Source organism: Leopardus geoffroyi, chromosome B3 (assembly GCF_018350155.1).
Source record: "Leopardus geoffroyi isolate Oge1 chromosome B3, O.geoffroyi_Oge1_pat1.0, whole genome shotgun sequence".
Classification (NCBI taxonomy): domain Eukaryota; kingdom Metazoa; phylum Chordata; class Mammalia; order Carnivora; family Felidae; genus Leopardus; species Leopardus geoffroyi.
Window position 1 is genome coordinate 86,939,250 of NC_059337.1, and position 13,477 is coordinate 86,952,726.

Below are 13,477 nucleotides of genomic sequence, written 5' to 3' on the forward strand. Positions count from 1 at the left end.
AATTACTATTGAATTACTACCGAAGTTGAGTATTTTCATATTTCTATTAGCCATAAGTATGTCTTCTTTTAGGAACTGCCTTCCCACACCTCTATTAGCCAGTTTAAAATTTTGAGTACTTTTCTATTTCTCATAAGAAGAATATTCATCCATTGTCATAAATATTATGAGTTTTTCACCAGGTTTTCATTTGCATTATAATTTTGTTTAATATCTTTATTTTTTATTAAAAAATTTTTTTAAGTTTATTTATTTATTTTGAGAGAAAGAGTGAGCAGGGGAAGGACAGAGGGAGAGGGAGAGAGAGAATCCCAAGCAGGCTGTGCACTGTCAGTACAGAGCCAGATGGGGGGCTGAAACTCACAGACCATGAGATCATGACCTGAGCCAAAACCAAGAGTTGGACACTTAATCAACTGAGCCACCCAGGCATCCCTAATTTTGTTTATGTTCAATGCATAGATGCTTTAAAAAATCTACCAATATTTTAATTAGAGTTTTTACCTTATATGGTTTAATGCTTGTAAATCTTATGTACACCTGCTATTCTTACATATAACAAAATCTTGCATCCAATTGGAATTTATTTTGATACATAATACAAAGTCAAGATATAATTTTAATTATTAATTTTCCAAAAAGACTTTTGGGCAGGCCCTAATTATGAGGAAACTTGAATTATCTTTGGAGAACTTTGTTTGGAATTTATTCTGTGAGGATACTTTGGAGGTATAGAAGCTGAATTTTTGGATCATCCTTTGCTTGCTATGCAGTGAATCCAATAGGAGGCTCCAAAAGTAGATGACAAGAGGACTGATAGGGTTGTGGTTTGAGAGTGACAAAAACTAGATGAAATCATAGTGTTTCTTTTTTTCTTTTCTTTCCTTAATGTTTATTTATTTTTGAGAGAGAGAGAGAGAAGTAAGAAGGGGCAGAGAGAGAGGAAGACACAGAATCTGAAGCAGGCTCCAGCCTCTGAGCTGTCAGCATGGAGCCCGATGTGGGGCTTGAACTCACGAACCGTGAAATCATGACTTCAGCTGAAGTCAAATGCTCAACCGACTGAGCCACCCAGGCGCCCCTGAAATTATAGTGTTTCAATGATTAAGTAATTTTATGCTACTCTTTGAGTCTAATGCCCTTTTCTAGAAGATAGGACCCAAAGTATTAACATTTTCATATGGAGGCATTACAATATCAACAATAAATTTGAAATGCCTTTAGATCAGTAACTATTATTCCTTCTCCTCCTCTTCCTTTCTCTTTCCATTCCTCCTTCCTCCCCCATTCTTCTTTCCTCCCTTCCTCCCTCCCTTCCTCTCCTCTCCCCTTCCTTCCTTCCTTCTTTCCTTCCTTCCTTCCTTCCTTCCTTCCTTCCTTCCTTCCTTCCTTCCTTCCTTCTTTCCTTCCTTCCTTCCTCCCTCCCTCTCTCTTTTCTTTCTTTCTTTCTTTCTTTCTTTCTTTCTTTCTTTTCTTTCTTTCTATCTTTCTTTCTCTCTTTCTTTCTCTCTTTCTCTCTTTCTTTCTCTCTCTCTTTCTTTCTTTCTTTCTTTCTTTCTTTCTTTCTTTCTTTCTTTCTTTCCTTCTTTCCTTGAATAGAGTTCCTAGCACAGAACTGATTACTAGCTATGGGACCCAAGGCAAATCCTTAATCTCTCTGAACATCAGTACCTTATCTATAAAATGAAGCTAATAGCATCTAGCTCATGGATTGTATTATCCTATAACATGGATATCTGAATGGTTAGCTACCATTTTGTATTATAAAAAGTATTAATGAACAATATTTATTTCCATTCATTCATTTAAATTGCTTCCTGACCATATGGTAGTCACATTTCAGGGCTACATTAATTTAAAATTTTTTCCATTTTAGGAACATGGCCTATATGTTATTTTTATGCAGCATCCAGGATGGCACCAAGAACAATTTGCACTAAGCACGTTCGTTATTTGCTTATTATCTTAATTAGCATAAAAAATAATGTTCTTATTGTCCTTTAGACAATAAGGTTACTTGTACACTTAGGGTGAAGCTGCCCTCAAGAAGTATCCGCAAGGCAGTGGTGGGTGCAATGAAACTTCAGGCGACTACAGAGAAATCTACAGAGATCTACAGAGAAAGATTTACTGTGGGATGCTTCTCATCCTGTGGGCACTCAGCAGCCATTTTGAGTTCCTTATGTTGGGGAGTAAGGCAACAAACCTTCCAGGTAAGATTATCATCTCCATTTGACAGAGCAGGTTGCAGAAACTCGGGGAGCATAGTGACTGGCGCAGTTAGCAAGGCTGGGGTCCCTACCTGGCTCTGTGTGCCTCTAGTGGGGGCTTGCCTCAGGGAGGCCTGAGGATAGCTGAGCACACCTGTCTCCACAGCAGGGCTGCTCCAAGGCCCAGCACCAGGGGATTGTGCGGCAGGGCATTCTTCTCTCTTGAATTTCTGGGAAGCATCAATATCATACAGGACTTCCAGATGATTCTATCTGCCACTTTCCTCATCTCATTTATTGGTTGCCTGAGTATTTGGAAGGATAGACATTGGTAGAAAGTAGAGAAATACAAAATAAACATTTGAGGGCCATTAAGTACCAGGCGCTGAGCAAAGCACTTTCATTTACATGATGGCATTTAATTGGTTTCTCTTTGGGCTCCTTTAAACAATGGTGAAACATAACACAAGAAAATAAATAAAACAGAAAATAGTGGTTTATCACAGAGAAAACTCCAGCAGCCGTCAACAAGGTTAAAATACAGAACAGTGCTAGCACCTCAGGACTCCTCCTTGTAAGTGTCCGCCTAAACACCGTCACCTTCCCCACTCCCAAGTTGACTACTATTTTGGCTTTTATGGTTATTACTTTTTTTTTGTATTTCTTTGTAATACATCAGCTGAGCATGCATCCATCAGCACTATAGTTTTGCTGTCTTGGTTTTTAAATATTATATGGATGGAATCGTACAGTGTGTACTCCTTGTGTTTGGCCTCTTAGCTCACAGAGATTGATCGATGTTGTTTCCCACACATGAAGGTTGTTCACACCCTTCATGTTTAGTACTGCATTTTATGAATATAGCACAATTAATTTATGCACTCTACTTTTTTTAACGTTTATTTATTTTTGAGACAGAGAGAGACAGAGCATGAACGGGGGAGGGTCAGAGAGAGAGGGAGACACAGAATCTGTCAGCACAGAGCCCTGCGGGGCTCCAACTCACGGACCGTGAGATCATGACCTGAGCCGTAGCCGGCCGCTCAACCGACTGAGCCACCCAGGCGCCCCAGCACTCTACTTTTAAAAAGTTTTTAAGAATTTATTTATTTTGAGAGAGAGAGAGGGAGAGAGAGAAAACCCCAACCAGGCTCTGCACTGTCACCACAGGGCACAATCTCACCAACCATGAGATCATGACCTAAGCAGAAATCAAGAGTCAGAGGCTTAACTGGCTGAACCACCCAGGCACCCTTTTATGTGCACTACTTTTAATGGACATTTGGATCCATACCGGTTTTAAGCTATTATGAATGAAACTGCTACGAATATTGGTGTACATGTTTCTTGGTGCCTGTTCACATGCATTGCTGGGCCATAGAGTATGGATATATTCAACTTTAATAGATAATGCCAACTACTGCTTATGACCTTTCTTATCTTGGACATCAGAAACTGAATATGCTGAATCCAGGATTTTAGTAGGAACTCTCCAGAATTCTGAATCTCATGCCTTTGATTTCAAGATTCTTTTTATGAGTTGTGCTCTAGGTGCAGGGCATGGGAAATACCCCTGAAATGTACTCTTAATTGGCATTTAGTGCAGACATACAGTTTAAAAGTATAGCAAAAAAAAAAAAAAAAAAAAAGTTTTAAGTTTCCCGGTTCAGCATTATTGGTTTAAATAATGCCAAGTAAGCAGTTGGTTAAACTGGGCAAAACTGGCGATGTGGGAAACTCCAGTCCAGGAGGGTCTTTGGGACCAGCCACTTCACGCACGGGAAAACAAAGATCGTTCAGTGTGGGGTTAGGGCTTTGAGCCCAACGGCGCTCTTGCAGCTGCTTCTACTGGGCAGAAACGCGCGGGCTGGGACCGGTAGCGCGGAGGGATCCACAAGAGTCCTCCTTGCTCCTGGGCTGCGGTACGAAGTAGGACGCGCGGCTTGTTGCCGAGCAACGGAGCGCGTTCTTCCTTCCCGTAGGGGCTATCGGAGCCCACCTGGCCGCTTCGCCCCAGGAAGGCCGGTTGGATACACCGCGGCAGTGCCAAACTTCTCGCCACCTGCAGGGGAGCAGGGGCGTCCTCACCGGCCGGTGAGAGGTGGACCGGGTTCGGGTGACTTATTCTGGGACTCTGGGAAGTAGAGGCTGCGATTTTTGGGCGGAGCTATCGTGTCCCCTTCCGCCTCTTTAATCCAAACTAATCTCTGAGAATATCAGGGTAGAAAATAAGGCTGGTGTAGAAGAAGGGATTGGGGCAGGAATAGGGGTTGGGGTGCTGTCGGGAAGGGTGAAAACCTGGTGGAAGGGAAAGACAGTGACGGCCGGGCTGTAGGGAAAGGAAAAGGAGTGAGGAAGGCAGAAGACAGGGAGGAATCGGAGGGACTGTGGGGAGGGAGTAAGGTCACAGTGGAAGGAATTTAATTTCCAACGCCCTGACCTTTCCTATGTCCCTTGGCAAGGGCTGGTTGTTTTGGACAAACCTTAAACACCATTAGGTGAACCCCCCCCCCCCCCCACTGATGTCAACGCGTCTCATTTGGGAATAGTAAGCTGTTTCTTGAGTGTGACCCAAAAACTCTGGTGGGCTGTGGGACACTGTAGGCTTAATGCAAGGATTATCTAGCATCTAAGGCCACCGATCCACAGTGAAACTATGCTGACTGCCACAGCAGGAGTTTAAAGGAGTTCAATAGTTCTTTTAATTATGCAACATTCAAATTTAAGAGTTCAGTAAATTGGTTTTTCCTATTTACAGCTTTATAAAGGTATAATTTATATTTCCTAAACTGCACAGAATGTACAGATAGTAGTTAGTATAATGTATTGCAGTGTAGTGTACAGGTGCACAGTTTGACAGATGTGTATAACCTCTGAAACAATTACTGCAATCAAGATTACCAAACCTTTTTTTTTTTTTTTTTTTTTTTTCCAAATTTGAACTTAAATTCCTTATAACTGATCTGCTCCCTTTGGTATCCACCCCTGTTCTCAACTGAACTTACATCGCCCAACCAACTACTGGTCTACTATGTGACACCACAGAATAGGTTGCATTTTCTATAATTTTATATAAATGGAAGCATACAAGATATACTGTTTTGTGTCTGGCTTCCTTTATGCAGCATAATGGTTTGCTAGGACCTTTGCCTTGATTACTGTACTTTACAATAAGTTTTGAGATTGGGTAGTGTAGGTCCTCCAGTTTTTTTAAATATCATTTTAACCACTTAAAGTTATTTGAATTTGTACATGCATTTTAGAATCAGCTTGCTATTCTATAAAAAAGGTCTGCTGGAATTTTGATTCAGATTGCATAGAATCTATACATCTATTTGGGGAGAATTGCCGTTTAAACAATGTTGAGTCTTCTAGTTAACAAACATGGTTTGGAATTTTATGTAGGTCTTTAATTTCTCTTAGCAATGCTTTGTAAAGTTCAGTGTAGAGATTTTGGACATCTTTTGTTAGATTAATTCTCAAGTATTTTATGTCTTTTTGGAAATTATTTTCCCATTGTTTGATGTTGGCATATTAAAATACAGTTGATTTTGTATGTTAACATATTTTACAATCTTGATAAGTCACTCATTAGCACTAGTAATCGTTTTGTAGATTCTTTGGGATTTTTGACCTAAAAATCACGTCATCTGCTAATAGGAACTGTTTTACTTTTTCCTTTCTAATCGATTCCTTCAATTTCTTTTCCTCGCCATATTGCAATGGCTAGGACCTCCAGCATAATGTTGAATAGATGTGGTCAGAGTTGAGGCACTATTGCCTACTTTTCAATTTCGGTAGGAAAGGAAAAATATAATGTTAAGCTGTAAGGTTTTTGTAAATTCTCTTAATCAGATAGAAGGTGTTCCCTATGAAGCATATTTGCCCAGAGTTATTTCTTTATTATTATCATGCATGAGTATTGGATTTTGTCAAATAATTTTCCTCTACCTATTGAAATGATCATATATTTTCTTTTCTTCCATTTTCTGTTAATACTGTGAACTATATTGATTGCCAAATGTTAAATCAATTTTTCAACCTTGGGATAAACTATATGATCAGAATATATTATACTTAAAAATATATTTTTTGGTATGATGTGCTAATATTTTATTAAAGATTTTTGTGTCTATATTCATGAGGGATATTGGTGACATGACTTTCCTTTTAATAAATGCTTTTGTGAGATTTGGTATTATGGTTATGTAAGTGTCAGAAAATAAGTTCCTTCATCCTCTGTTTTCTGAAAATATTTCTGTTATTTCTTTCTTGAGTGTTTGAGAGAACCATCTGTGCCTGGAGGTTTATTTGTGGTAAGATTTTTGGTAATGAGTAAGTTTATTTCATATAGTAATATTAAGATTTTCTGTTTCTTATGCTAATTTTGGTAAATTGAAATTTTCAAGGATTTGATCATTTTATCTAAGTCGTTGAATTTGTTGATATAAAGTTGTTTATCATATTTTCTTATTATCTTTAGGACCTGTAGTGAAAAGCCCTTTTCTATTCTTGATATTGGTGATTTTGTTCTCTCTCATGTATTCTTAAACAGTTTAGGTAGGGGTTTTCAGAATTTTGTTGATGTTATTAAAGAACCAGCTCTTGGTTTTGTTAATTTTCTCAAGTATTTTTCTGATTTATGTCCTTATACTTACATTCTTCTGTTTATTTTGGATATACTTTACTCCTCTTTTTCTAGATTCTAAATGTAGGACCTTAGGTTATTAATTTTAGACCTTTCTTCTTTTTGATTTAAGCATTTAAGCTGTACTTTTCCTTTTGATCACTACTTTAGCTGTCCCTGATACATTTTGATGTTGTATTTTCACTATTATTTAGTCTAAAATATTTTCTAAGATTTAATAATATTTTTTGTATTCCATTTTACTGTCTATTGACTTTTTCACTACATTTCTTTGCATTACTTTAAAAAACTATTTCTCCAAGAATTACAATATACATTCTTAACATTTAACAGTCTAGAGTTAATACTGAACTAGGTCACATAAAATGCAGAACCCTTACAAACATAGTTACCTTACCTACCACATCCTAGTCTTTTTGGTTCTTGTTATATGTGTTACATCTAGATACAAACCCCCCAACAATACCATGGGATTTTCATACAATTAAATAAAAAAAAAAAAAAAGACTAAAAAAATGGCCTTTTAAACTTACCCAGATATTTGCCAGTTCTGATCTTCATTCAGTCCTGAAGACTCAGATTTTCCTCTTGTACAATTTCCCATCAGTCTGAAGAAATTTCTTTAGCATTTCATATAGTCTGCTGGTAAGTAATTCTTTTAGTTTTCTTGTATCTGATTATGTCTTCAATTTGCCTTCGTTTTTAAAAAAAAATGTTTATTTTTGAGAAAGAGAGAGTGAGTGGGGGAGGGGCAGAGAGAGAGAGAGGGAGACAGAGGATCTGAGGCAGGCTCTGTGCTGACACCAGAGAGCCTGATGCAGGGCTTGAACTCACAAACTGTGAGAATATGACCTGAGCCAAAATCAGATGCCTGAGCCACCCATGTGCCCTAGTTTGCCTTCATTTTTTAAAGAATATGCTTGCTAGATATATAATCTGGTGTTGACAGTTCTTTGTTTTGTTTTGTTTTTAGCATTATAAATCTTTTTTCACTATTTTCGTTTCTTTGTTTTTTTGCCTTTAAATTTTTAAAAATTATACATATATATATATATATATATATATATAGAGAGAGAGAGAGAGAGAGAGAGAGAGGGAGGGAGAGAGAGAGAGAGAGGGAGAAAGAGGGAGAGAGAGAGTGCAAGCACGGGAGAAGGGCAGGGGGAGAGAGAGAGAATCCCAAGCAGTCTCCATGCTCACTGAGGATCCACGACCCTGGGATCATAACCTGAGCTTATATCAAGAGATGGATGTTCAACCCACTAAGCCACCCAGGTGCCCAGTTTCAGTGGTTTTTGATGGGAAGTTTATGGTCATTTGAATTGTTTCCCTATAAACAATGTTTTTCTCTGTAGGCTCTCAGTATTTTATCTTCGTCTTTGATTTCCAGTAGCTTACATGTGGTTTTCTTTGGTTCTATCCTGCTTGGAATGTACTGAGTTTCATGATTCTATAAATTTATATATCTCTTCATATTTGAGACATTATTTCTTCTTCCTCTTCTTCTTCTTCTTCTTCTTCTTCTTCTTCTTCTTCTTCTTCTTCTTTTTACAGTTTTATTTTATTTTATTTTTTTTTTTTAATTTTTTTTTCAACATTTATTTATTTTTGGGACAGAGAGAGACAGAGCATGAACGGGGGAGGGGCAGAGAGAGAGGGAGACACAGAATCGGAAACAGGCTCCAGGCTCTGAGCCATCAGCCCAGAGCCTGACGCGGGGCTCGAACTCACGGACCGCGAGATTGTGACCTGGCTGAAGTCGGACGCTTAACCGACTGCGCCACCCAGGCGCCCCTTCTTTTTACAGTTTTAAATGTTTTATTTACTTTTGAGACAGAGAGGGAGAGAGACAGAGCACAAGTGGGGGAGGGGCAGAGAGAGAGGGAGACACAGAATCCGAAGCAGGCTCCAGGCTCTGAGCTGTCAGCACAGAGCCCAACGCGGGGCTGGAAGGCACAAACTGCAAGATCATGACCTGAGCTGAAGTAGGACGCTTAACTGACTAAGTCATGCAGGCGCCTCAAGACATTATTTCTTTAGGTATTTTTTCCATCCCATTTTCCCCTCTCCTTTTGTGATACTGCTTACCTATATGTTACAGCTGGTGATACTGCTTCACAAGGCTCTAAGGCTGTTCCCCATGCCACTTCCCCCAGCTTTTTTCTTTCTCTTTTAAATGCTGGACATCTCAGTTTTGTTAGCCAAATTTTTATTGAAAGAATTATATTTTTCAGAGATAAAATTTCTATTTATTTTCATTTATAAGATTTTCTATCTTTTTATTCATCTTTAGTATACCTCCCTTTACTTCACTGAGCATAGTTATACTATTTGCCTTAAAGTCCTCATTTAATAATTTCAACTTCTGTGTCATCTCTGGACTAACATCTGTGCCCTTGAAAATGAGTCACATTTTCCTGGATCTTTTTATGCCGAGGACTTTTTAAATTATATCCTGGATATTGTTAATATTTTATTGTGTGGATGCTGGGTTCTGTTTTATGCCTTTGAAGAATGTTGATGTTTTTCATTTGGCAGGCAATTCACCAGGTTGCACTCACTGTAAGCTCTATCTTACTCTTTGTGATTGGAAGTTAAGTTCAGCTAAATCTCACTTCAGCTCTTTAAGCCTTTGTTGTGTTGCTTTGAGTTTGTTCCACATATGCACAGTTCAGAGGTCAGTCTAGACTTGGATGGGATTTAGACACAGAATTAGGGGATTACCTTCTCTGGCTTTCTCTCCTTTGGGATTTTTTTTCCCTTTCCCTTCAGTGGTGGTTGTTGCCAGGGCTCTTTTCTCTGATTCTTCTGGCCATAATGATGAAGGGCTTTCTATCAAAGTTTTTGCCACCTGCACTATGCCATTTTACAGTATGGATGGCATTTAAGGAAAGGCCACAATAAACTTGGAAACTTACCTCTAGGCCAGTGTTTCCACAAATTTCTACTCTGCTCCCCAGTCCTACTTTTGTTTACTTCTAAGAATCCTCAGGTACTTGTTTTTTATATTTTTCCCAGAGTTTATCAACTCTGTTATTAGTAGGGGATTTTCTGTGGATGTAGATGTGGAACTCCAATAAATTGCTTTTGGAATTGAGACCATGCAACATTTCATATGTAAAAAGCATTATGATAATAATACAACTCTTTTGTTTTCCTATTTTGGCTATTTAAGCAAATTTGATGAAGGAAGTTCAGGAAAGAAAGACAGAACATGGGAGAAGAAAAAGGCAGGGAGAATGTTTTGTTGTTCCATTGCCTGTTCTGTATTTATGTTTGTGTGTATATATGTATGTCACAAAGGCTATGGGCATATTCTAGGTACTAGTTATAACAGTAGAGTAAGTTTTTTACAGACATTGAAATTTCTGTAGGCTTCTGAATAGTTTAGAAAAAAAGCTTTTCGTGAGCTTGTCTCTATTTCCTGTATCATTTTTAACCAGCACAATATAAGTGTGAGTTACCATTATTGATATTATTAAGATTCAGGGCAGCAAAACAAATATTATAGAAAGTTTCAAAAATAGAAAAAATACCATTATCTTATTTTCTTAGCAAATTTGTTAAAATAATTGTATATTGGGGCGCCTGGGTGGCGCAGTCGGTTAAGCGTCCGACTTCAGCCAGGTCACGATCTCGCGGTCCGTGAGTTCGAGCCCCGCGTCAGGCTCTGGGCTGATGGCTCAGAGCCTGGAGCCTGTTTCTGATTCTGTGTCTCCCTCTCTCTCTGCCCCTCCCCCGTTCATGCTCTGTCTCTCTCTGTCCCAAAAATAAATAAATGTTGAAAAAAAAATTAAAAAAAAAAAATAAAATAATTGTATATTTTCTATTAAGCTTTTTCATAAATTATAATCAATGCATAAACAGATCTCACTTCTACCACTGATACTTCAAAATCAAATAATTATTTTCAGAATGTTTTTATTTTCCTTGCAATGTGAAGATTTTACCAGTTATGATAGACTATCCTTGGACTTAGATGTTTCTTTTGGAACTTCTGATGTTGTGCATTGGAAGTTGATATTGATATGAAATTTAGGAAGTGAATTGTGATAATATTTGGCCATGGACCCAAGAGAACCTAAATCTTGTCCTTAATGTGTCACTCCTCCCACTGAGGTATCCATGACCATATGTAGAAGAGGTCAAGGCCTCCGCATAAGCAGCTGGTGCCTTTGGCTCTATTCTCAATATAATAATCTGATGAACTAGGTCTAACATATGAAGGATTCCTTTCCCTGTGTGAGGTGGTTCCATGTAGCTTAGAACCAAGTTATCTGGTGGTCTGCTCTGTTTATTTCTACCTTATTTGAAGTCTAGAGCAGAGTATGGATCTTCTGTTCCGATCGGAAGAATGGCCATACCTGCAAGAATTGGATAGCAACCTGTCCCAGAGTCTAGAGAATTCACTAGTTAGGTCTCTTTGGGCCTTTAGCCATTTTTGGCTGGAGAGCTTTCTCATGTCTGATCATACCTTTGGTTGAGGAAAAAAGGCTGGCTCTTGGTCTTTCTGACTCCCTCACTGAACCTCCTGGGAGAGGAAGAAGAAAAAGGCTCAGAGCTCCAATAATTGGGAAAGAAACAGAGAGTAAAATTACTGCTCAGGTTGCAAACATTTCAAGCACATTCTGTCCATCTTAAAATGTAAGGTAAATTTAACCTGGATTGTGAGCAGCAGGCTTGACACCGTATGTAAATTAATACTTTGGTTTTGGGGGACAGCTACATTATTTTTCCTTGAGAATCTCCAAACCAGAACTAGTCTCTTTCTTTCAATAAATTGCTTACCAAGAAAAAGAGAACCTGTTATTTTCCCATGAGATTGGATGTTTAAAAGTTATTTCACACATTTTGTAATGTTGAGGGGTGGGTGAGAAGAAGAAAGGCACCAAGTTTTGATGGACTGGCCCATTTAGCACTGCGATACCACCTACCTTGAAAATACAATAGAAGTTACTGTCAAATTAGAAGTTCTATATCCTATTGGTTTATTTTTACACTTGAGGAGCAACTTTCCTATGAAGAATTCAAGGAAATGTACTGAGAAATGTTAAACAATGAACACTTGATAAATTTCAATAGTAAACCAAGGGCCTGAGAGAAGTTGGGAAGGGAATACAAAACAGGAACTAAGAAACAAAAGGGAAGTGCATTGGGAGAGTCAAGTCAGATTCTCATCAGGTATTAATGTGCTTCTGTTCTGTGCTCTCTTCTAGTTACTGCCTTTCAGTCTTTTGTAGGAAGAAATGCAGATGGTGTCAGTGTGAGCATATTACCACCTGTGCAAACAATAATAGCCAAAACACTATGAGGAGGATTATGCAGCATTTTTTAAAAAGAGAAACTTCCTTAAGGGTTTTAGAAATCACTTCTAATATTCATATACTATAGGACAGGAAAGAGGCAACAGCATATTATTTTCACTTTTTCTTTCTTTTAAAAAATTTTAAAAGTTTATTAATTTATTTTGAGAGAAAAAGAGAGAGGGAGAATCCCAAGCAGGCTCCGCACTGACAGGTCCGTGGGGCGGATCTCACAAACTGTGGGATCATGATCTGAGCTGAAATCAAGAGCTGGACACTTAACTGACTGAGCCACCCAGGTGCCCCTATTTTCATTTTTTAATGTGAAATCTGGTTATGGATAGAGCTGAACTGTTCGAGGTCTAGGCATTGGTGGAGACGGGTAGAGAAAGAAAGCCTGTTGATGAGGTGAGCCCTCTGCCGTGTAACAGGGTCTTCTGATTGAGAATCAACAGCGGATATTAGAGATTAAAAGCAACATGACTATATTTAGAGGCTAGATAGGATGTTTTGTTCATATTGCCCATAATACATGGTAAATGAAGAAATCTAATTATAAAGATAATGTTTTTATGAATTAATGTAAGCCCAATCAAGAAGGTGGATAAGATGATAAGCAAAGAAATGCAGGGGCAGCTGGGTGGCTCAGTTAAGAGGCCAACTTGGGCTCAGATCATGATCTCACAGTTTGTGAGTTCAAGCCCTGCATCGGGCTCTGTGCTGACAGCCCAGAGCCTGGAGCCTACTGTGGAGTCTGTGTCTCCCTCCTCTCTCTCTCTCTCTCTCTCTCTCTCTCTCTTTCCCTCCCTCTCTCTCTCTCTCTTTCCCTCCCTCTCTCTCTCTGCCCCTTCCCTGCTTGTGCTTTCTCTCTCTGGAAAATAAATAAATAAAAACATAAAAAAAAAAAGAAATGCAAAGTAAAATAAGAAAATATTTTCTACATTTAGTCTTAAATCCATCTTATTTTGGTACATGGCTTAGAATGAGATATAATCCCCCCCCCCCCAATAATCAACCAATTGCCTCAGCACAGTTCATTGAATAACTCTTTTCTTGACAATTTAATGCTGTCTTTACACTATAACTCATACTGTTTTTAATTCTTTTGCTCAGTCTATTTGATGATTCTAGCAGTCGTATTTCAGTTTTAATTCTTATATCTGTATAAGTTTTAATTGTCTTGTTAGAAAAGTGCTCCCTCATTTCTCTTTTTCAAAACTTTGCCTGTCTATCCTGTTTGTTATTTCAAATGAACCCAGAATTATTTTTCAGATTTCAAAAATATAATTTTTAGATTTTGATTATGATGGCATTAA

The 13,477-nt window shown here is 38.3% G+C and overlaps 1 protein-coding gene across 3 annotated transcripts in view; it reads left to right on the forward strand.

Moving 5' to 3' along the window:
* Window positions 1-4,180: 4,180 nt before the first annotated feature.
* Window positions 4,181-13,477, forward strand: part of TTC6 (tetratricopeptide repeat domain 6) — a 208,137-nt gene continuing 198,840 nt past the window's right edge. For all 3 annotated transcript variants that reach the window (XM_045450746.1, XM_045450747.1, XM_045450748.1), the window contains exon 1: window positions 4,181-4,304. The gene's annotated coding sequence lies outside the window, so the exon portion shown is untranslated. The remainder of the gene's footprint in view (window positions 4,305-13,477) is intronic.